A 27,042-nucleotide genomic window follows, 5' to 3' on the forward strand; every position below is an offset into this window, starting at 1 on the left:
ATCTTTTTCCAGCTTATTTGTCTATCTTTTTATTTATTTGAAGCATAGATATACAGTTCCTAACGTTTAACACATTCGTTTTAGGTTCAAAACTGAAGTTTTTACTTCAAGGTTCAAAATGTAAACAAACGCTTTGTTTACATAGCGAATAATTTCAAGCTCTGTAACTCGCTTATAACTCAACAAACGAGACTCAAATTTCGGTTGCCTATTAAAAATGCCTTTCTGAAGCATTGTAAATATTAAAATCGGAAAAATAATTTTTGACCAAAATCGTGACCATGCCCCTTTAAGACAGGTAAACCCGATGTCTTAGGAACAAACTTAACATGGCGACTGTCTATCTTAATGAATTATATGCATATGAAAGTTGAACAAAAATACTAGAAATCACGTATCATTAAAGCGATATTTATATGGTCTAAATTATTCATTTCAAAGCTCCGGCGACAGAGATACATTAATCTAAACTTAAAACTTAAAAATTTTCAAAATATACCTATATTTCTTCATGATCAGTTAGACTTCTAATTTTTACATTTTTTTTTACACAAGTGCTTAATGAAAGGGGTGTGACATATTATAAACAAGCAAATAAAATAAGAAAGATAAACTAGTAGAGGCCTTTCCACCTTTCATAATGATGAAAAAAAAAATCCCGGAAATGTTGATAATTATTGAGTAATTAGTGAAAAATCAATTTACGAAAAGAAAAAAAATTAAGATTATCTGATCGCACACGCAGATTGATAGCGGATATAGTTATAGCTAGTGCACTGATGTTTATTAAATTATTCACGCCCGGGAATCACTGATCTAAATAGTTTGATAAAATCAGGAATAAATACTAAATAAATGCTCAATTACAGATTGACTGAATGAATTGTCATATCCCTCCAAGAAATAAGCCTTTTTTTACGGGAGAAAATTTAGGTGCTAGGTGTGTGTGTGGGGGGTGGGGGTGGGGGTGGGGGTGGGGGTGGGGGGTGGGGTTAATTGATTGTTTTGTTGGGGGATGGGGTAGGAATGACCGGAAAGTTTTTTAGAAATGTCGATGCTAAATCCTCCATAGGAATGCTGTTTTATACAATAACTGAAAATCTTCCCTTGTATACTCGTTTCTTCTATCAGCCGAGATACTTTTATTTACGAATTTCGATTTTTTCTTTTTGTAAAAACAAAACAAAACACACCATTTTTATATCAATCATTACAAGAAAACTAGCGTTATAAAAAACTTCGTTTAAAAGTTCCACATCTGTCCATTCCAAATCCTACTTGTCACTGCATATGATTATTGGATTCCATTTGGAACATACCGTATGAAACAGTAAAATCATCCGGGGCCCGTTTCACAAAGCATACTTAGGACTAAATTATATCTTAGGAAAGAACTTTTTCCTAAGTTCATTACTTATCCGTTTCACTATTCCGGTCTTATCCTATGGACTTCCGAAGTTATGCCTTAACTTTAAGACAGGTAAATCGATGTCTTAGGAACAAACTTAACTAGCGACTGCTTATTTTATATTGAAATGAATTACATATACATTAAAGTTGAACAAAAATACAAGAATACACGAATAATCAGGACTTGTTTACTTTATTTCTTAACTTAAAAGTTTAGAACTATTCAAATATACATATATTTCTTTAATTAATTTCTTTGGTGCAGACTGATTGGTCCGATTTTTTTGTTATTACAGTATCAAAATGTTTACTATACAAACCATTTATATTAGAAAGTTATGGACTTTCTCCTATTTACACCAGCAGAATCCTCCTTTCAAAGTTAGAAACATTCAAAGTAAATAAAAATAATTTCTTTTTGGGCAAACGAAAAAACAAACCAAAATGCATCATGGGAATGTTTAGAAAAGGAAACCGTTTGGTTTCGTCCCCCGAATAATTGGGGTTATTTAACCCGCGTGCTATGCATCAATTGTAAAGAAAGCAAACTTCAAAAATATTAGCGAACAAAACGTACACATGTTTATTTGTAATTTGTTTAATCATTTTGACCTTTATTTAAAGCGATGTCAAAGTCGTAACACAACCATACCCGTCTCGTCGTCAAGGTTGAACTTTAACATGAGGCGAAATAACGCAGTACCCTTTTATGTCGTTTGTTTTGTTAGCAAATTCTGTACGTATTTTTCTTCATTGAAATTTGGTTTAATTGACTGGAAAAAATAAATGCAATGTCTATTATTATACATATACTTCGCATAACCATCGTTTAAAAGGGTGCAAAAAAATTGATATAAAATCGGACCAAGCAGCTTTATATTTTTTTCTTCAATTTTTTGGATTATCTGGTTGCACGCGCAGATGGATATAGCTAGTGCACTGATGATAATTAAATTATTCATGCCCGTGAATCACTGATATCTTAAACAGGTACAAATACTAAATAAATTCTCAATTACAGAATGACTGGATTATTGTCCTATCCCTCCGCAAAATAAACTTTTTTTTAATACGGAAATTTTAGATGTTTTCTATGAGGTGGGTGGGTGGGTTGTTTTTTGTTTGTTGAGGGGGGAGAGGGTTAGGAGTAACCGGGAAATGGTTCAGGGATGTCGATGCTTAATCCTCCATTGGAATGTTGTTTCATTGAGTAATTGTTGCATTTTATCCTCGCTTCTTCTCTCAGCCGAGATACATTTATTTGCGGTGTTTTCTTTTAGTAAAAAAAAACCACATTTATATATCAACTATTACAAAAACAAACAAAAAACAAAAAAAAAACCAAACAAAAAAAACACCATTCACGAATTACATCAAACTTAATCTAAAAGTACTAGTTCCACATCTTTCCATTCTAAATGCTACTTGTCACTACATGTAATTATTGTATTCCGTTTGGAATATACATCATAAATCATAAGATTTGGATATCTCATAAGACTTGGATATCTCAACAAACCTTTTTAGTTTAGGATAACGCATATCTGTACATGTTTAACAGGCTATTTATAATGGACCAAACTAGACAATAAAATGCACTCTATCATTTAAAAAGAATAACAGAAATTCTAACAGTTACTAATATTTTCAAATGATTCATGCGGTCATATCCAAATAATATTTAAGATAAAAAAAATATATGTAAATGTACTTAATGTAGCAATAAACAAGAAAGATACTACGATCAATGCATTCTCTCTCAAATTCCAAAAATACCGCTTTTAGAGAAAATACGGGTTTATTACGTAATTCTTATATACTCATGTGTGCATGTGAAGGTAAAATATTATACAAAATTTCAGCACATCCGCATAGACACTACCCCGCCTATTTACACTCTATTTACACATTTTACTTTTTTCTAAGAAGTTTCTAGGTGAATTAGGGACTGAGTTTTTACATTCACTTATATTTAGTATACATTCGTGTCAATCTGAATAAAATCAGCCGTTGTGATACGCTACCGAGCGGTAGCGTATCAGAACGGCTGATTTTAATCAGATTGACATTCGTGTCATGTTCAAAATTAATAATATGATATAAAAGTTGCTTACAATGTATCTTAAGATAAGATTCAGTCAACTGCGTTACGCTAAGAAAGTTTTGTGAAACAGCTATGACAGATCTTAGGAACTCCCTAAGTTATAACTTAGGCATATCTTAAGTTCTGTCTTAGGAAACATCTTAGGAAATCTTTGTGAAACGGGCCCCAGGAGCCACACTTCTTAAAACTTGTAAAAATGATGTGGTTTGAATTTTTAAAAATTGTTCGCTCTTACTGAACATTTATGATACGCAAAGGTGTCTCTTCGAAAATTGTTGAATTTATTGGCTCAAACTAAGTCAGGTAATCTTGTATAAGGGTGGGGCTCTATTGATCATATAGTGAATACGCAACAAAATACTATAAGAACATGGATATACCGTCATTTGGCTCAAGATTTAGGGCAGGACTCTCCTGGCATATACCTTCTTCAATAATCTTCTCAACCACTGGGCTTGTTTAGAGGTACTTGTTGCTGCGGCAGTTGGCAAGGATGGTGGGGGAGAATTGGTGTTGACTGGTCATACAGTAAAAGTGTCATATTTTCTTTTTTATTACAACTTCATGACCTGCATGTGTAGAGGTGATTGACAATTCTTCTATATAAAAAAACATCTATCTTTACCATCGTAATTGTTAAATCATTCGACTGTGCAATAATTTAATTTTTCTTAACTGTTGGCAGCTACCAGGGAGTCTTATTAGATGGCATAGATGAATCATTATAATGTGACACCCATGACCCGTGGTTTTTATTATTTAACATTTTTAAGGAGGGGTGGCCATAAAGTGATTTTGCATTGAATTATGCCTTAAAAATTGTTTAACCTCAAACCAGGCATTTAGCACACACGCTAAAATATGCATCCTATATATGAATAGGCAAAGAACTAAAGCTTTGGCTTACTGGTCCTGCTATTTGTAACAAGCAGGCATGTTCACGAAACTTTCCTAAGATATGACCTAAGTGGTTCCTATGATATGACTTAGGAAAAAAGTTAAGAGCATCCTAAGATCAACTTAGGACACGTCTTAAGATGTAGCTCGACGGTTACTTAGAAACAACTTAAGTTAGGATATCCTAACCTTCTACAACCATTCTTATTTTTCACATATATTCATTCAGATCGAATTTGAGAGACTTGTGTAGGGATGAATCATGAAACATTTTGCCAGAGAACATTGTACGTCTCGGTAGTTAACACAATAGGCCTAAAACCAGTAATTTTAATGTATACATTTTAAAAAATTTACATTTACCTAAATATATATCTGTGACCAATAATAATTTTTTTTTTTTTTTAAATGAAACACCCCCCCCCCCCCCCAAAAAAAATATTCAAATAAAAAATATCACAAGACCCAAAAAATTCAAATAACTGTTCTTTTTTTTAAAAGAAAATATGTATCAGGACAGAATTGGCTTACAAGCAGATAATTATGTAAACAACACGTGTGTATTGTCATTTGATAATTAACATTTGAGAATCTTGTAATTCAAGTATATGTAATACATAAACACGCGATTTTCATAGAATTTGAAATGTTACATGAGGAAACACATGTACAAACAGAACCAATTTCCCTTTAATCTGCAATATGTTGAATGCACGAACATGTTAAATAAGAAATAAGTTGCAATATATCTCGAAAATATATAAATACAGTTCATTCAACATTACAAATTTTTTACAAATTATTTTTTCAGAATAAATTGATAAAAATTAGGGTAGATCACGCATGGCCTATATAACCCGATGTAAATTTCCTTTTTAGGAAGGGACATTTAAATAATTGTTATAAAAATATTATTAGAATCAAATAATCAAAACAATGAATGTAACCAATTAAGTGTACAGTGTAGATAAAAAATATATGTGAAAAATTTTCATTCGTCAAACAGAGATGTTATTGGCGAAAAAAATATCTTAATTTGTCAGCTCCCAGGCAGGCATGTAGCAACGGGGAAGTGGCGAGAGTTCGGGGTCCCCATCCACATTATTTTGTTAAACTGAACATACATGACAGAATAAATGACTATGCCCCCCCCCCTCCTCCCGGATCAGGAATTTGATGTTTGTCGAAAATGCTGGAACTGTGGAAAATATTGCTTTATTCTACCGTTTTTAAGAAAAGGCTTCACAACATCCCAATATCCCCAAAAACCTGATTTTATAGCTTTAGGATGGTCTTAGGACAATGAAGGTGATGTCCTAAAGTTAGGACAAAATTATGGCGGTTCCTAAATTTAGGAGAGCTTCGAGAAACAGACTTAAGACTAAGACGTATCCTCAGATGTACTTAGGACACACCATAGTCCTAAGATAGCTTCGTGAACATGCCTGAATGTGAATATTTAAAGATTTAGGGTAGGATCTCGATAATTTGAACTGTGTCCATTTGATCAATTCTTAGGCCCCAGGGGGGGTTAGAATTTTGATGTATATGTATGGATTGATCAAGATTTTCTTTCTTGTCATTAACTACAATGCTATGATTTTGTAATTGTACAATGCAAGCATTCTTGTATATAGAAAAAAATTGAATTGTTGAAACAGTGAATGCTAAAACACCGAATTCCCAAAAGGGATTCAAAGAGGAGTGACGCATATAGATATAACGTAAACATCATTATATTTATTTTCTCAAGTTGTACATTAATCCATTCTGAGATAATGTTTTTCCTCAACATGATATATCACTACCACCACCACCTCCACTCCCTCTTGATTGAATTCAGTTTAAAAACAAAAATGGAAAGAATATACGAGCTCCCTTAATAGCAGTCGATCAAGATAGCAATGTGACTCATGGGTCTCTTGTTTGAAATGTTTTCTACTACGTAAAACTTATCATATTTTGTGAGATGTTAAGGTTTAAGCTTTTGTTAGATCTTACCTGGCGATTTTACAAGTTTAGAATTTTAGTAAAACTACAGAATACAATTTTTTTTATCAAGGCTTTCAATCTTAATTAGGTTGAAAACTCGGGTTACATTTAAGGTGCCTCACTACACCTTGAACAAGTTTCTCATATCAGCAGAAAATTACTTGATTATGATAGAAAGCATGATGGATAAAGAGTATATATGTCTAATAGGGGAAAAAAGTGAAATTTTAGTTAAAAAATGATATTTTCAAAAATTTCTTTCAGTAAACATAAACAAAAGCCCCAGGTGGATTCGAACTCATTACCTGCGATTCACAAGCCTGATACTTTAACCACTGAACTATGACGATATACATCTGAATCGATTGAAACAAACAGTTTAACAAAACATTTAAATCGCCATCTTGTGACGTAGTGTCTTAAAAAGTGTAAGTCTCGGTGAAGTGAAGTACCTTAAAACACTTGTTATTTTCAGCAGTGATTGTCAATATAACGCGATAGAGTTAAAAATTAAAATTCAAACATAAATTTCAAATTACCTGTTCGACAGTATTGCCATTTATCCTAACAAGTCATGATGTTATAGACATGTGACTCTGTAACTCCATATTCAAATCTTCTCGGTGTTAAAGGGGCATGGTCACGACTTTGGTCAAATTCTATTTTTCTATTTTTATTATTTACAATGCTTTAGAAATGCATTTCTAATGATAAAATGAAATTTGAGAGCCATTCGTGGAGTTATTAGCAAGATACAGGGCTCTTAATTCTTTGCCATGTAAACAAGGCTCGTGCCCAGTTTTTGTTTACATTGGTTCAATATGCCAGTAAAAATCTTTTTCAACCTGATTTGTCTATTATTCATTTTAAGCATTATTAAACAGTTCCTTATGTTTAACACATTTATTTTAGGTCTCTAATTAGAATTTTCACTTCAAGATTCAAAATGTAAACAAATGCAAAGAATTTCAAGCTGTATAATTTGCTTTTAACTCAACGAATAACACTAAAATTTTGGATACCTATTAAGAATGCCTTACTGAAGCATGGTAAAAATTAAAACCGGAAAAATTATTTTTGCCCAAAATCGTGACAATGCCCCTTTAAAATAATGGATATTTAATAAAACCAAAAAAGACATCTCTTTATATGACAAGGAACAAAATATTTTGCAACATACTACTGACACTTTGATTATTTTATATTTTATTTACTGCTCTTGACACCTGGAATTTAAAAAGAAATTTCTGGTTTAAAAAATTGATTTAAATCGAAAATATTTCATCGGTTAAAAAAAATCTTTTTCAAAATTGATACCAGACAAGTAAGAAAAAGTAAGCTGTTCTGATCATTTTTGTTCGACGTCCTTCTGTCTGTCTTTTTGTTCGTCTGTATGTGTGTCTGTCCGTCTGTAAACTCTGAGCATTTCCGAATTCTTCGCCAGGACCGCTGGGCAAATTTGAACCAAACTTGACATGCACAAAGCATTATTAAAAGTTTGTTAAATGTAATTAAGAATTATCTGTTGGTATTTTTCAAAAATCTTGTAGATTAAAATCATCATTCACGAGGGTAGAATGATGAGAGTAGAGTTGGGCCACAATGGGGGGGTTTGAATTTTTACATAGGAATACAATAGAGAAAAATCTTCTTTTCAAAAATCAAGTTGTGCCTTGTCTGGAAGCATCTTCAAGGAGTGTAGACTCAAGTTTGTATATACGTGCATCATGTTTCCCAGGAGAATAAGGGCACAGTGAGGAAGGGAGTCTAAATTTTACATAGGAAACAATTGATTTTTCTCAAACACTTCAGTGTTTTAAATATATACATGTATGTATAAGTGTGGTATTACTTATGTGCGAGCATCTTGACATTCGTTGATTCTCACTATTTTTAGACTAGGCCCTTGGACAAGTCTTAAGCCACACAAGGGGTTCAACATTTGATAGGTTTATATATATATATATATAGATAGATAGATAGATAGATAGATAGATAGATAGATAGATAGATAGATAGATAGATAGATAGATAGATAGATATATATATATATATATATATATATATATATATATATATATATATATATATATATATATATATATATATATATATATATATATAGTTGTTAAAGATCTTCTTTAGAAGTGCAATGCTAAATATATGATATGACTAAGAATTCATCTATTTACAAAAAGGATTCAGTGTTTTACATAAGAATACCTGGAAAACAAAATGAAAATGTTTTATACACGACCTATCTTCTACTAGTACATTGCCTATATATTTTGTATATGAATATATAAAACATTTTTAGGCTTTTGTTGCTCAGGTGAGCAATGTGTTCCATTAACCTCTTGTTTGGTCAATATAATTAAGATTTTGAGTTCATTTTCAGACTGTTTGGAATGTTTTCACAATATGTAATCGAGTTGCCCGAATCAAACGTGAAAATATTTGTTTCAAAGGGAGCATAACCTGCCCTATATTTAGTGTCTCATGTGTTTTTTAAGGCAGGGTGCCAATATTTTATGTAATGTAACTATAAGAAAATTTACTTGAAATACTGGCATGTGACACTCAAATAAACAATTACTTACTTCTTACTTACTTTATAAAATTAAGATTTTGAGTTTATTTTCAGACTGTTTGGAATGTTTTCACAATATGTGATCGAGTTGCCCGAATCGAACGTGAAAATATTTGTTTCAAAGGGAGAAATATGGAGTCATTCTGACTAAAGCAAGCAAGCCGAAAACATCTCGGTAAATTTGCTTTTCATATGCATAATTGACTAATCTTGTTTAATTTAGATAAACATTAGATCTTAAACAGCTGAGAGAATTCATAAAATAAAACACAAGTAAAATCAAACTATTAATCGCTAAAATGCCGTAAACTCTTTCTCTTAGTTTTATAAAATAGAAACAAATAGATCGAATTGTTTCATCGATAAATCTTATTGTGGTATTTTCTTTAATCTCCAGAAATGGCTTCCAATGTTGTACCTTATCAACTTACAACGCCAAAGAAAGTAAATTTTGCTCGTTTATCTCGTCTCGTTATTGATCTATTTGCAAGGATAATGAGAGACATTCTTCTCAGTCATTATCCCTATCCGGAGGATTTACAGAAAAAAATACGAGATACCAACCTAGAGCATCAGTTCAAAAATGATATGAACAAAATACTGGACGGTGGTGGGTATGAAAAATGTGACGTATCCCTTCTTTACGCTCTGATAAGATACACATGTGAAGTTAAACCACCAACAATCACAAGCAAGCGTAAAACAGTGTGGGGAGGAACTCAAATTCCACCCCGGGAGTGCACAGAATTGGGTGATGAATTAGAAAGAATGAGAATTATAAGGAACAAAATATTTGGTCATATACACACCACAGAAGTAGAAGACGGTCTCTTTGAAAAACACTTTAGTATATCATTAGGTATTTGTCAAAGACTAACAGGGAAATTTGGAACAAAGGATTATGTTAAGGAACTGGAGACAATAAAAACTTGTAGAATGGAGGCGGATTTGTTGGTGCTGCTTACAGAAAAAGTGAAAATGGACATTGAAATGAACGAAGAATTACGTGACTACGTTAGAACACATACTGGTATAAAATCTCTATCTCTCTTTCACACACACACACACACACACACACACACACACACACACACACATACTCGTAAAGACATGAAACTCACTACACATGACTTTTCACCAGAAAGTCACAACACTATTTTCTAAGGGTCGTGAAGAAAAAATTTGAGCAAATTTATAAAAGACTGTCTACTCTTATTAGCCTAGGGGGCTGATAATTCGTAAATTCATTATATTAAAAATTTGGGTTTTCCCCTGAACTTCACTACATCAGACCACGTGACCCACCAGTTAGACACACATGATTCTCACTACATTGTCAGGTTTGAAATACACACATGAAACTGACTACTTACATTAATTTTACTTATTTATCCCATCTTCTCATTATCAAATGATTTGATACACCATACATTCTTTGTACAGTTTCTAAAGAATTATAGCACACAAGTTTTGTGATTTATAGTGGATTTTAAATAACGTATGTGGCAACAAACTTTGAGAAAAGTACACACTCAAAAAAAATAAAACGCGTTAAACTTAGGACTAAGCTAACGCAGTTTGAAAAAAAAAAATTCAAAGTGCGTTATGATGGAACTTCAACATTTTTTATTATCGAAACACTTTGCGCACTTTAAAAAAAAATGTTTAAATAGAAAAATCTGGAATTGAATTTCTAATTTGCTGATTGTATGATGAATTGTTAACACTAGTAAATCTCAATAACCGTCTTTGAGAACGGGGGTGGGTGTGGGTTAACCAATCATACAGGTCAATTACCAGTGCATCATTTACTAGTAATTGATTTCAGGAAGAAGGTTGCCTACCCCTTATCTTTCTATCCAAAACGTATGATATTCAGCAACTTGAAGTAAACGTTTCTGACATAGCCCAATGTATCAGATAAGAAGTACATTAATTTTGCTGCATAGACAAAAAAGGAAAAAGGCAATTTCTACGCGATGCAGTTTATGTCATATTTGGATAATTTAAAACTCCTGATTTGTTCTTGTGTAAATTGTCAAACTACGTAAGCTTATGAGAGAAAAAATTCGAATCGAGAAACTGTTTATAAAGTAAGCTGAGAATGCATTGGATTCTTTTTTTTTAAATATATCCCATTGAGCTAAACAATATCAAACCAAGGTTAAAACAATCAGTTATTGTATGTCAATAAAAGTATCAATTATTTGGACCAAATCCTGAACAGTTTTTTATAATATCGACGATATCAACGCACTTTGAAAAAAAAAATAAAAGCGCGTTTAACTGGTTCCAAAATTACTAGTAACACACTTTGAATTTTTTTCAAAGTGCGAAATATTTCAAAGTGCATGTAACAAACCTATAAATCTTTGGATAAACCCAATTATTTGTTTTTCAATTATTTTTTTGATTTCTGAATAGCTAAAACCGAATGTTGTTATTAGAACAACTAATGGACCGTGGCAGTTTAGTTATTGAAAGAGAAAAACTATCACAGGCCCCTTCTACCTACATGTACATGTATATCACACGCATATACAAGCATCCATCATCTTTCATTTTCAGCCAAGGCTGTATGGCTATTTAAAGACAGAATAACGGCACAACTTCTGAGTAGAGCACTAGTTTTAATGGTGAAATTACAGATTATGATATAAAAATTCATGCAATTATTCACACCAAAATGCTCAATATTCTACATAATATTGCAAGGCATATACAAAAACAAGATCATACATTAGCTAAGCTTATTTCATGCTAAGATCTAGATGGAGGTCAGGGGGGTCTGAACCCCCCCCCCCTTGCAAAATTAAAATTTCTTTAAATTGCATTATAAAATTACCAAAAATATGCCTCGGACCCTCCCCCCCCCCCCCCGACAAACTCAAATAACCGTCTGACCCCCCTGGAATTCTTTTTGGATCCGCGCATGTATTTTTTGACGTAGTGATGTTGATACATTGATTAAAATTGAATATCAATGATTATGAAAGTAATCAAGACATTACATTATACTCTGACTTTTTATTGAGTATTACTAAAACATTTAAATATTAATATGAACAAGGCAATATGATCGTTTAGGAACATTAAAACAGCAAAATATGTACATTGTATAACCCAACTTTCAATGCTACTGAATTTACACGTACATGTACACGTAAAAAGTGTATTAATTCTCTCATATCTTCATTTTTGGGAGAATACATGAAAACCACACGATCAATAAAAATTGTACCAGAGTTTCATTATCATTTCTAAACCAGTATTGATTAAAGCAATATTCATGGCGTAGATTTTTTTCCGTTGACACTATTGGTCCTCAATCGTCTGTCTAGGAAGTTAACCTATGTCTGAACACTGGTGCTGCAACACAAAAATACTTGTCAAAATATAAATTCTGAGAATGTGTTTCATCTCTGTAAAGCAAGACTTTTAAATGTACTTTTTTCAGATTTTATGCAATACTAAAAGGTATTACTACTCACTCTCTCTCTCTGTCTCTCTGTATCTCTGTCTCCCTCTCTCTCTCTCTCTGTCTCTCTCTCTCTCTCTCATAACTATCAATGAAAAACACATGTAGAGGCATTAAGTTAAAAATTCACTTTACACTTTAAATTCACACACTATCTCCCTCTCTATCTATTTTAACTTTTCCCTATCTCTCAATTTTTTTTTAATGTCATATCTCAGTTTCATGCTGTTATCCCTTTTTTACACACATCTAGTGACATTCAGGAAAAGTGTATCAATGATGAATCAACTTCATATTGATGAAAACTAAAAGCAGTTTTCTCTGTATTCTCTTTCTCTTTTTTTTTTATTTCTCCCCTCTCTCTTCATCTCTCTTTATTTCTCTCTCTCTCTCTCTCTCTCTCTCTCATGCTTATTTCTTTTTAAGAAATAACATTTAATTTATACATTTACCTTAATATGTATAATCTTAGACAATGGCTTTTCCATGTGAGACAAACACTTTTCTCAGGAAACCTCATTTAGCTTGGATATTTTTCCTGAAAGCATAAGACAACAATAAACATAAAAAAATCATTTTGTTTACTTTGTTTTACTCTTTATAAAAAAAGGTTATGTTTTGTTATACAAGGAAGTTTTTAGAAATGTATAATTGACCTTTATAAAAGTGTTCAAATATTGCTGCTGTTGTTATGTTCTACATGAGATCTCTCTCTCTCTCTCTCTCTCTCTCTCTCTCTCTCTCTCTCATTTGAACACATTTCTTTTATAAGTCCTCTCACTCCCTCTCTACCTTCTGCAAAATGTCTTTGTCTCTAACTTTGTTTCAATTTCACTGACTCTCTCTCTCTCTCTCTCTCTCTCTCTCTCTCTCTCTCTCTCTCTCTCTCTCTCTCTCTCTCTCTCTATAGCTAATTGCCATCACATTTAGTTATTTACACACATGTAGTGACATTCAGGTAAAGTATCTCAATAGAACAAAAATCCCTTGATTTAAACAAAATGTTTTAATAAGTCCTCTAACTTCCTCTCTCTCTCTTCCACTTTAATTTCTTTATCTTTAACTTATTTTCTATCAACTTCTTTCTCTCTTTTAAATGAACATTACTTTTCATTATTTACACACACATAGTGAAATTCAGGTAAAGTATCTCAATAAATAAAAAAGAAATTACCTCCTTTGAAGAAAAAGCTGTAAAAAGGCCTCTCACTTCCTCTCTCCCTTTCAATCTAATTATTTTATCTCTTAATTTCTATCTATTTCTCTGACTTTTTTAAACAGACATCACATTTCGTTAGTTACACCCATGTAGTGACATTCAGGTCAAATATCTAAATTGAAAAACATGTTTTACTTAAACAAAATGTTAATAATTCCTCTCTTTTCCTCTCTCCCTTTTGATATAATTCCTTTAAATCTAACTTAGTCTCTCTCTCTCTCTCTCTCTCTCTCTCTCTCTCTCTCTCTCTCTCAAATTGACATCACATTTAGTTATTTACACGCGTGTAGTGACATTCAGGTAAAGTATCTAAATAGAAAAAGTACTTCATTTATACAAAACAGTTGTATTAAGTCTCACTTACTATCTTTCCTCCACTCTGATTTTTTTATCTTATATTTCCTCTCTCTCTCTCTCTCTCTCTCTCTCTCTCTCTCTCTCTCTCTCTCTCTCTCATATTAACATCACATTTAGTAATTTACACTCATGTAGTGATATTCCGGCAAAAAAATTCAAAAGAAAAAATTGCTTCATTTGAACAAAAAGTTTTAATACTTCCTCTCTCTTTCTCTTTCTCTACCGAACTGATTTCTATTAAATTCTCTCTCTATTTTCCAATTGACATTACATTTAGTTATAAACACACATGTACTGACATTCAGTAAATGTATCTCAATTTACAACAAAAAATTACCTCCTTTGAAGAAAAAGTTGTAATAAGTCCTCTCACTTCCTCTCTCCCTTTCGATCTAATTCCTTTATCTCTAAATTTATATCTATTTCTCTGACTTTTTTCAAAAAGACATCACATTTAGTTATTTACACCCATGTAGTGACATTCAGGTCAAATATCTAAATTGAAAAACATGTTTTACTTAAACAAAATGTTAATAATTCCTCTCTTTTCCTCTCTCCCTTTTGATATAATTCCTTTAAATCTAACTTAGTCTCTCTCTCTTTCTCTCTCTCAAATTGACATCACATTTAGTTATTTACACGCGTGTAGTGACATTCAGGTAAAGTATCTAAATAGAAAAATTACTTCATTTATACAAAACAGTTGTATTAAGTCTCACTTACTATCTTTCCTCCACTCTGATTTTTTTATCTTATATTTCCTCTCTCTCTCTCTCTCTCTCTCTCTCTCTCTCTCTCTCTCTCTTTCTCTCTCTCTCTCATATTAACATCACATTTAGTAATTTACACTCATGTAGTGATATTCCGGCAAAAAAATTCAAAAGAAAAAATTGCTTCATTTGAACAAAAAGTTTTAATACTTCCTCTCTCTTTCTCTTTCTCTACCGAACTGATTTCTATTAAATTCTCTCTCTATTTTCCAATTGACATTACATTTAGTTATAAACACACATGTACTGACATTCAGTAAATGTATCTCAATTTACAACAAAAAATTACCTCCTTTGAAGAAAAAGTTGTAATAAGTCCTCTCACTTCCTCTCTCCCTTTCGATCTAATTCCTTTATCTCTAAATTTATATCTATTTCTCTGACTTTTTTCAAAAAGACATCACATTTAGTTATTTACACCCATGTAATGACATTCAGGTCAAATATCTAAATTGAAAAACATGTTTTACTTAAACAAAATGTTAATAATTCCTCTCTTTTCCTCTCTCCCTTTTGATATAATTCCTTTAAATCTAACTTAGTCTCTCTCTCTTTCTCTCTCTCAAATTGACATCACATTTAGTTATTTACACGCGTGTAGTGACATTCAGGTAAAGTATCTAAATAGAAAAATTACTTCATTTATACAAAACAGTTGTATTAAGTCTCACTTACTATCTTTCCTCCACTCTGATTTTTTTATCTTATATTTCCTCTCTCTCTCTCTCTCTCTCTCTCTCTCTCTCTCTCTCTCTCTCTCTCTCTCATATTAACATCACATTTAGTAATTTACACTCATGTAGTGATATTCCGGCAAAAAAATTCAAAAGAAAAAATTGCTTCATTTGAACAAAAAGTTTTAATACTTCCTCTCTCTTTCTCTTTCTCTACCGAACTGATTTCTATTAAATTCTCTCTCTATTTTCCAATTGACATTACATTTAGTTATAAACACACATGTACTGACATTCAGTAAATGTATCTCAATTTACAACAAAAAATTACCTCCTTTGAAGAAAAAGTTGTAATAAGTCCTCTCACTTCCTCTCTCCCTTTCGATCTAATTCCATTATCTCTAAATTTATATCTATTTCTCTGACTTTTTTCAAAAAGACATCACATTTAGTTATTTACACCCATATAGTGACATTCAGGTCAAATATCTAAATTGAAAAACATGTTTTACTTAAACAAAATGTTAATAATTCCTCTCTTTTCCTCTCTCCCTTTTGATATAATTCCTTTAAATCTAACTTAGTCTCTCTCTCTCTCTCTCTCTCTCTCTCTCTCTCTCTCTCTCTCTCTCTCTCTCTCTCAAATTGACATCACATTTAGTTATTTACACGCGTGTAGTGACATTCAGGTAAAGTATCTAAATAGAAAAATTACTTCATTTATACAAAACAGTTGTATTAAGTCTCACTTACTATCTTTCCTCCACTCTGATTTTTTTATCTCATATTTCCTCTCTCTCTCTCTCTCTCTCTCTCTCTCTCTCTCTCTCTCTCTCTCTCTCTCTCTCTCTCATATTAACATCACATTTAGTAATTTACACTCATGTAGTGATATTCCGGCAAAAAAATTCAATAGAAAAAATTGCTTCATTTGAACAAAAAGTTTTAATACTTCCTCTATCTTTCTCTTTCTCTACAAAACTGATTTCTATTAAATTCTCTCCCTGTTTTCCAATTGACATTACATTTAGTTATAAACACACATGTACTGACATTCAGTAAATATATCTCAATTTACAACAAAAAATTAACTCCTTTGAAGAAAAAGTTGTAATAAGTCCTCTCACTTCCTCTCTCCCTTTCGATCTAATTCCTTTATCTCTAAATTTATATCTATTTCTCTGACTTTTTTCAAAAAGACATCACATTTAGTTATTTACACACATATAGTGACATTCAGGTCAAATATCTAAATTGAAAAACATGCTTTAGTTTAACAAAATGTTAATAATTCCTCTCTCTCTTCCTCTCTCCCTTTTGATATAATTCCTTTAAATCTAACTTAGTGTCTATCAACCTCTCTCTCTCTCTATTTACACGCGTGTAGTGACATTCATGTAAAGTATCTAAATAGAAAAATTACTTCATTTATACAAAAAAAATGCATTAAGTCATCTCACTTCCTTTCTCCCCTCCACTCTGACTTTTTTATCTTCTATTTCTTATTGACATTTCTCTCATTCTCTCTCTCTCTCATTCTCTCTCTCTCTCTCTCTCTCTCTCTCTCTCTCTCAAATTGACATCACATTTAGTTATTTACACGCGTGTAGTGACATTCAGGTAAAGTATCTAAATAGAAAAATTACTTCATTTATACAAAACAGTTGTATTAAGTCTCACTTACTATCTTTCCTCCACTCTGATTTTTTTATCTCATATTTCCTCTCTCTCTCTCTCTCTCTCTCTCTCTCTCTCTCTCTCTCTCTCTCTCTCTCTCTCTCTCTCTCTCATATTAACATCACATTTAGTAATTTACACTCATGTAGTGATATTCCGGCAAAAAAATTCAATAGAAAAAATTGCTTCATTTGAACAAAAAGTTTTAATACTTCCTCTATCTTTCTCTTTCTCTACAAAACTGATTTCTATTAAATTCTCTCTCTGTTTTCCAATTGACATTACATTTAGTTATAAACACACATGTACTGACATTCAGTAAATATATCTCAATTTACAACAAAAAATTACCTCCTTTGAAGAAAAAGTTGTAATAAGTCCTCTCACTTCCTCTCTCCCTTTCGATCTAATTCCTTTATCTCTAAATTTATATCTATTTCTCTGACTTTTTTCAAAAAGACATCACATTTAGTTATTTACACACATATAGTGACATTCAGGTCAAATATCTAAATTGAAAAACATGCTTTAGTTTAACAAAATGTTAATAATTCCTCTCTCTCTTCCTCTCTCCCTTTTGATATAATTCCTTTAAATCTAACTTAGTGTCTATCAACCTCTCTCTCTCTCTATTTACACGCGTGTAGTGACATTCATGTAAAGTATCTAAATAGAAAAATTACTTCATTTATACAAAAAAAATGCATTAAGTCATCTCACTTCCTTTCTCCCCTCCACTCTGACTTTTTTATCTTCTATTTCTTATTGACATTTCTCTCATTCTCTCTCTCTCTCATTCTCTCTCTCTCTCTCTCTCTCTCTCTCTAATTGCCATCACATTTAGAGATTTACACACATGTAGTGACATTCAGATAAAGTATCTCAATAGAACAAAAATCCCTTTATTTATACAAAAAGTTGAAATTTGTCATCTCACTTCCTATCTTAATCCCTGTACTCTAATTTCTTCAACTTTTATTTCCTATCAACTTCTCTTTCTCTCTCTCTCTCTCTCTCTCTCTCTCTCTCTCTCTCTAAAATTAACACCATATTTAGTTATTTACACTCATGTGGTGACATTCAGGCAAACAATTGCTTCATTTGAACAAAAAAACATGTCCTCTATCTTCTTCTCTCCCTTCCAATCCGATTTCTTTTTTCATATTTTCTATTAAGTTATCTGTCTCTCTTTTTCAAATTGACATAACATTTAGTTATTTACACACTTGTAGTGACATTCAGATAAAGTATCTCCATAGAAAAAAATTGCTTCACTTTAAACAAAAAGTTTTAATAAGTCCTCTCACTTCCTCTCTCCCTTCCAATCTAATTCCTTTGTTTCTTATTTTCTATCAAGTTTTCTGACTTTTTTTCAAATAGACATTACATTTAGTTATTTACACATATGTAGTGACATTCATGTATTATATCCAAATAGCAAAAATGCTTCATTTTTTTTTCAGTTATTCCTCTCTTTCTCTCTCTTCCTCTCTCCCTTCCAATCTAATTCCTTTAAGTCAAACTTAGTGTCTATCGACTTCTCTCTCTCTCTTTCAAATTGACATCACATTTAGTTATTTACACGCATGTAGTGACATTCAGGTAAAATATCTCAATAGAAAAATTACTTCATTTATACAAATTAGTTGTATTAAGTCATCTCACTATTTCTCCCCTTTAATCTAATTCTCTCTCTCTCTCTCTCACTCTCTTTCTCTCTCTCACACGCACACACACACATAGCATTTCTCTTTTTCTGTTATTATTTGTAATAGTTAGTTGTTTACAATAAGTAACAAAAATTATACTGATACCTTCAAAAGCATCATTTTAAACATCTGCATCAAAAAACATATCAGTCATTGTCTGCAGATGCTTTCCATTTTGGGCCATTTCTCTTAAAAGAAAATGTAGAAAAATTTCAGATATGCATAGTATCATTCACAATTAATTGTTCATTCTTAATTTCTTAATAATCATATATATTGTATACAGTAATATATAATTATATAAAGAATTTAATTCAGCTCACTCAGATCAAATGTAAAAGTATTACTCATAGACACTAAAGTACAAATAAAGCTTCTTTCTCTTCTATATCCCTCTTTCTTTTTTTCCCTTAAGCATGTGTTTGTTTACAGTAAGAAAAAAATTGTTCATTACCTGGAAAAGCACAATATCCAACATCTACATCATAAGGCACATCAGTCACTATTTGCAAACAAAATTTTTGGTTTTGAGTCTCTAAAAGAAAATGTAAAAAAGAAGAATAATATTGGTTACATGTTGAGTTCATTAATGCAATGAAATAATCACCGTGAGTATATACATGTAAAATAATCCTTTTGTAAAGTATTGGACCCCCATGAGGAAACCAATATCTTTTGCTTTTAACTTAAAATTGAAAAAATAAGTATACATTATGTACATGTAATTGATTATAAAAAAAAAAAACCTATATCACCATTATAGTTTAAATGAAAATCCTTTTCTATTGAACTAAATAGACCTCCATGAGGACACCCATGCTTTTCATTTCAACGTTAAAAATTCAGTTTACTTATTCACTCTAAAAACCTCATAAATATTCTTGGATCTTTACTTCTACCCTGATTTGTCTTAAATTACATTAACACTAAGAAATATTCACCATTAGTTTAAGTAAAAATCCTTTCCTGTTGAACTTAGAACCCCATGAGTAAATTTATACTTTTAATTTTAACGCTACAAATTCAGTATACTTGATCACTAAGGAAACTCCCTAAATTTATTTAAATCAATATTTGTACCCTTATTTATCCTAAATTACACAAATACTATGCAATGATTACCATTAGTTTAAGTAAAAATCTTTTCCTATTGAACTTACACACCCATGAGGAAAATCATTCTTTTCATTTTAACGTTATAAAATCAGTAAACTAAATCACTTAGGAAACCCCTTAAATCATTTTCAATCAATATTTGTACCCTAATTAATCCTAAATTACACTAATACTAAGAAAAAAATAACCATTAGTGTAAGTAAAAATCCTTTCCTGTTGAACTTAGACCCCCATGAAGAAACCCACACTTTTCATTTTAACGTTCTAAACTCAGTATACTTAATCACATAGGAAACCCCTTAAATCTGTTTCAATCAATATTTGTACCCTAATTTATCTTTAATTACACTAATACTAAAACATTATCATCACTAGTTTAGGTAAAATCCTTTCCTGTTAAATTTAGACTCCCGTGAGGAAACCCATAATTTTCATTCAATGTTCTAAAATCAGTATACGTATTCACTTAGGAAACCCCCTAAATATTTTTCAGTCAATATTTATTCCCTAATTTATACTTTATTACATAAACACTAAGAAAAAATAACAATTGGTTTAAGTCAAAATCCATTCCTGTTGAACTTGGACTCCCATGAGGAAACTCATACTTTTCATTTTAATGTTATAAAATCAGTATACTTAATCACTAAGGAAACCCTTAATTCTTTTTCAATCAATATTTGTACCCTAATTTATCCAAAACTACATTAACACTTAGAAATAATCATCATTAGTTTAAGTAAAAGTTCTTTCCTATTGAACTTAGACCCCCATGAGGAAAACCATACTTTTTATTTTAACGTTCTAAAATCAGTATGTTTTTACTTAGGAAACCCCTTAAATTTTTTTTCAGTCAATTTTTGTACCCTTATTTATTCTAAATTACACTATTGCTAAGAAATATTCATCATTTGTTTAAGTAAAAATTCTTAACTATTGAACTTGGACTCCCTTTAGGAAACCCATAATTTTAATTTAAACGTTATGAATTCAGTATAGTTATTCACTTAGGAAACCCCTTAAATCTTTTTCAATCAATATTTGTATCCTAATTTATCCTAAACTACACTAATGTTAAGAAATAATCATCATTAGTTTAAGTAAAAATCCTTTCCTATTGAACTCAGACCCCCATGAGGAAACTCATACTTTTCATTTTAACGCTCTTAAATCAGTATACTAAATCACTTAGGAAACCCCTTAAATCTTTTTCAATCAATATTTGTACCTTAATTTATTCTAAATTACACTAATACTAAGAAATAATCACCATTAGTGTAAGTTAAATCCTTTTCTGTTAAATTTAGACTCCCATGAGGAAACCCATACATTTCATTTTAACGTTATAAAATCAGTATACTTGATCACTTAGGACACCCCCTAAATCTTTTTCAATCAATGTTTGTGCCCTAATTTATCTTAAATTACACTAATACTATGAATTAATCATCATTAGTTTAAGTAAAAATCCTTTCCTATTGAACTTAGACTTCCATAAGGAAACTCATACTTTTCATTTTAACGCTCTTAAATCAGTATACTAAATCACTTAGGAAACCCCTTAAATCTTTTTCAATCAATATTTGTACCTTAATTTATTCTAAATTACACTAATACTAAGAAATAATCACCATTAGTGTAAGTTAAATCCTTTTCTGTTATATTTAGACTCCCATGAGGAAACCCATAATTTTCATTTTAACGTTATAAAATCAGTATACTTGATCACTTAGGACACCCCCTAAATCTTTTTCAATCAATGTTTGTGCCCTAATTTATCTTAAATTACACTAATACTATGAATTAATCATCATTAGTTTCAGTAAAAATCCTTTCCTATTGAACTTAGACTTCCATAAGGAAACCATTAATTTTCATTTTAACGTTCTAAAATCAGTATAGTATTTATTTAGGAAACCCCCCCCTAATTTTTTTAAATCAATATTTGTATCCTAATTTATCTTAAATTACACTAATACTAAGAAAAAATCACCATTAGTTAAAGTAAAAATACTTTTTTATTGAACTTAGACTCCCATGAAGAAACCCATAATTTAAATTTAAACGTTATGAATTCAGTATACTTATTCATTTAGGAAACCGTCTAAATCTTTTTCAATCAATATTTGTACCCTAATTTATCCTAAACTACACTAATGTTAAGAAATAATCATCATTAGTTTAAGTAAAAATCCTCTCCTTTTGAACTTAGGCCCCCATGATGAAACTTATATTTTTCATTTTAACGCTCTTAAATCAGTATACTAAATCACTTAGGAAACCCCTTAAATCTTTTTCAATCAATATTTGTATCCTAATTTATCCTAAATTACACTATAACTAAGAAATAATCACCATTAGTGTAAGTTAAATCCTTTTCTGTTAAATTTAGACACCCATGAGGAAACCCATACATTTCATTTTAACGTTATAAAATCAGTATACTTGATCACTTAGGACACCCCCTAAATCTTTTTCAATCAATATTTGTACCCTAATTTATCCTAAATTACACAAATACTATGAATTAATCATCATTAGTTTAAGTAAAAATCCTATCCTATTGAACTTAGACCCCCATGAGGAAACTCATACTTTTCATTTTAACGCTCTTAAATCAGTATACTAAATCACTAAGGAAACCCCTTAAATCTTTTTCAATCAATATTTGTACCTTAATTTATTCTAAATTACACTAATACTAAGAAATAATCACCATTAGTGTAAGTTAAATCCTTTTTTGTTAAATTTAGACACCCATGAGGAAACCCATACATTTCATTTAAACGTTATAAAATCAGTATACTTGATCACTTAGGACACCCCCTAAATCTTTTTCAATCAATATTTGTACCCTAATTTATCCTAAATTACACAAACACTATAAATTAATCATCATTAGTTTAAGTAAAAGTTCTTTCCTATTGAACTTAGACTTCCATAAGGAAACCCTTAATTTTCATTTTAACGTTCTAAAATCAGTATAGTATTTATTTAGGAAACTCCCCCTAAATTTTTTAAATCAATATGTGTATCCTAATTTATCTTAAATTACACTAATACTAAGAAATAATCGCCATTAGTTGAAGTAAAAATCCTTTCCTATTGAACTTAGACTCCCATGAAGAAACCCATAATTTTAATTTAAACGTTATGAATTCAGTATTGTTATTCATCTAGGAAACCATCTAAATCTTTTTCAATCAATAGTTGTACCCTAATTTATCCTAAACTACACTAATGTTAAGAAATAATCATCAATAGTTTAAGTAAAATTCCTTTCCTATTGAACTTAGACCCCCATGAGAAAACTTATATATTTTTCATTTTAACGCTCTTAAATCAGTATACTAAATCACTAAGGAGACCCCTTAAATCTTTTTCAATCAATATTTGTATCCTAATTTATCCTAAATTACACTAATACTAAGAAATAATCACCATTAGTGTAAGTTAAATCCTTTTCTGTTAAATTTAGACACCCATGAGGAAACCCATACATTTCATTTTAACGTTATAAAATCAGTATACTTGATCACTTAGGATACCCCCTAAATCTTTTTCAATCAATATTTGTACCCTAATTTATCCTTAATTACACAAATACCATGAATTAATCATTATTAGTTTAAGTAAAAATCCTTTCCTATTGAACTTGGACTTCCATAAGGAAACCCTTAATTTTCATTTTAATGTTCTAAAATCAGTATAGTATTTATTTAGGAAACCCCCCCCCCCCCTAGATTTTTTAAATCAATATCTGTACCCTAATTTTTCTTAAATTACACTAATACTAAGAAATAATCACCATTAGTTGAAGTAAAAATACTTTTTTATTGAACTTAGACTCCCATGAAGAAACCCATAATTTAAATTTAAACGTTACGAATTCAGTATACTTATTCACTTAGGAAACCATCTAAATCTTTTTCAATCAATATTTGTACCCTAATTTATCCTAAACTACACTAATGTTAAGTAAAAATCCTTTCCTATTGAACTTAGACCCCAATGAGGAAACCTGTACTTTTCATTTTAACGTTCTAAAATCAATCTGTACACTTAATCACTTAGGAAACCCTCTAAATCTTTTTGGATCATTATCTGTACCCAAATTTATCTCAGATCGTACTAATATTAAGAAATAATCACCATTAGCTTAAGTAAATATCATTTATTTTGAAATTTAACCCCATGAGAAAACTCATACTTTTCATTTTAATGATAAAAATCAGTATTTCCTACTAAATCACTTTTTTAAAGTAACTTTTCCTAATATGTTTCTATTAATATAATTATGTAACGTAATTCATCCGTATTTTTAATGAAATTGTACAATTGAAAAGATATATCAATCAAGTACATGTATGTGGAAACAGCATAACGATTCCACAGAACACAGCATTATGATTTTTAGAAAGATAGAGGAAATTAGGATTAAAAGTTGGCAATGTTTACAGAATGTTTTAAACAGGTATTATGATAAAAGCTATGCTGATTGAGGTTAAAAGATCACATATTTTGCTTTTAATACATATTATTTATTTAAAAGAATTAAATATAGACTCAGTGTTAACCAGTTGGGAAAAATACCGCTAAATTGAGGAAATATCACCTATTTCTGATTAGGAATGGGGCCGAATTTCAGCCACTAAGAAGGTACTGATATATCCCTTAAAATATAAGTAATAATCTGTTCCATTATTAAATAAACCTTGAAATAAAATAGGCACATTTTAATTCTAAATAAGTTACGATCCCTTCTTTGATTATGAATATGGCATTCGCATGATGTCAAAATTAGATCTCGTGTTCTCTTATCAGTGAAAAACTTAACAGGAAAGACAATGCCTGACCTTGTTATAGTCGTTTACCAGATTTATCTATTAGAATAGAATGATATAATTCCCTAGATATCGAAGAAAAAATGATACTTACTGTAAACAATTATTTCCATCTTCGAGTAGGAAGTTCCGATTGCGCATGCGCTATTTATATCCAATGGAGGAAAGTGTGTAAAGTACTCTTATGGACTCCACGATGAGTGTCAAAAAATCCACATACACACCGGAAACCCAAACATAGTACAATTTTATATTTTTTGAATCAAGTACGATGAGAAATAACGTTTCCGAACGATTTTACTTCCCACTACACGGGTGCATGTAGTGGGAAGAAAAAATGTAGTGGGATAAAACGTGTGTATTCATACTCGTGTAGTGGTATTCAGGTGCTTACAAACACACACACACACACACACACACACACACACACACACACACACACACACACACACACACACACAGGGAGGTAGAGAGAGAGAAAAAATTAATTAACAAATGTTCTCGTTTTAGACAAATTGAGTACAGGAATAAACGAACTTCGCCTAGAGATAAAAGAACTAAAGGGTATGTTTCAAGGTTCTTTTAAAATCTGATTTACACATATGCATATGAGTTGCTACAATTTTTTTTCTGTTTAGATCAACAAGGCTCAAAATCGAAAGATTTCTTCATAAGAAACACCCAAGGGAACATCATATCACTGACGAGAAATGCCTTAGACCTCATGAGAAATCTACAGACAGGTAAACTAGAACTGGAGACTGTGATCATACGTGTTTATTCATTTTAAATTTTCGACATGCCATCAATTTAAAAAGTTTTCCTGTAACTTATGGGTTTTATATATTCCAATACATGTGTCTGCTATGAATAGAACGCTCATTGTCACTTTTGAAAAAAAATATCTTGCTATAGATTTGATTAAGAATTTTCTAGGTTTGTTTTCTCTTTATAGAATCTAAAAATGAAGACTCAAGGAAACTCATTAATGAAGTTTTAATTGATATTTGTAAGAGCAGAGATGAATCAAATTTACAGGTGTTGGAAACCAACATAAGAGAATTATTAGGTTCCCCTTTTAAGCATGCTGTAGGAATGAAATTATTGGACTATTTGAAACAAAACACAGACACATTTACCGTTTATCAGACAAAAGCTGAACAATGGAATGTAGTACTAGTCGGAAATAGCGTTCCTGTTCGAGTCAAAAAACGCAAAACCCCCCATCGTCAAAAGCCCAAATCAAAAAAGAATATAGAAGTGGAAGAATTTGATATTTCTCTCGTTTATCCAAAGAATCCAAGTCCAAAATTATCAGGCAAAGAAGTTTTGCGTAAATCGTTTTATTCCGAATCAGTTAAACCGAAAGATAAAGACTTGAAACAAAATGTCCATCGAAGTCAAAAACTTGTTGATCAAACAGGAAAGAACTCTAATCAAATTCTTTTGTCTGAAGATTCAGTTACCCAATCCCTTTCTGAATTTTTGCAAAAGGTGCACAAATTCGAAAAAAGTTCCGAATCTTTTGCTTTTGTCGTTGGAAAAACTAATATTGTGCCTAATATTGATGTTCTGGCGCGTATACCGTGGTTTTGCGTTTTTGATTTTGATATGCATAGCAGAGAGAATGGGCTTATGTCTGTACTTGAGGGACACAACAAAACTATTCATCCCTGCACTTTGAGAGACCATCCTCATTTTTCTTTTTCATACACCTACTGGTGTCAGCTGCGGGGGGATTCTCAAGTTCCAGATACTTGTATAGAGTGTAATGCGAGAGTTTGGCATAACAAGATGAAAGCAAATTTAGAAGAACATTTGGAGGCCCTAAAAGATTACATCTCGCATAACACAGTTTTAAAGGTTATAATATTATGTCCTGAAGAGAGTGAGGACATAAGATTCATTTCGAAATTCATCACACAATTCCAATCAACTGTAATATCAGAGGTTTTTGTTCTATATTCGAATACACTAGAAGAATCAACTGTATCGGCACATTTTGACGTCGACTTCAAATGGCAAGTACCTTTAGAAGCTCTTTTTTCCTACCTTAAGACTAATATACGTGAAATCAAACCAAGAAAACCAGCAAAATACCTCTTGCCTACGTTTAACGGTTCCAATGACCCCGCAATAGACGAGTTCACAGCATCTCATTTACGAGAAAATTTCAACATTCTTTATCTAAGAGGCACCGAAGAT

The 27,042-nt window shown here is 31.1% G+C and overlaps 1 long non-coding RNA gene across 2 annotated transcripts; it reads right to left on the minus strand.

Moving 5' to 3' along the window:
* Positions 1-11,924: 11,924 nt before the first annotated feature.
* Positions 11,925-25,251, minus strand: LOC136270235 (uncharacterized). 2 transcript variants are annotated; one of them, XR_010707980.1, is made up of 6 exons: positions 24,932-25,251; positions 19,332-19,412; positions 18,983-19,065; positions 12,924-13,009; positions 12,485-12,556; positions 11,925-12,362 (listed from the first exon to the last, which is right to left on the minus strand). It is a non-coding gene; the product is annotated as an uncharacterized lncRNA (long non-coding RNA). The 2 variants fall into 2 exon arrangements; XR_010707979.1 differs by lacking the exon at positions 12,485-12,556 and having other exon boundaries at positions 11,944-12,362; positions 24,932-25,239.
* Positions 25,252-27,042: the final 1,791 nt, after the last annotated feature.

This window comes from Magallana gigas, chromosome 7 (assembly GCF_963853765.1).
Source record: "Magallana gigas chromosome 7, xbMagGiga1.1, whole genome shotgun sequence".
NCBI lineage: Eukaryota > Metazoa > Mollusca > Bivalvia > Ostreida > Ostreidae > Magallana > Magallana gigas.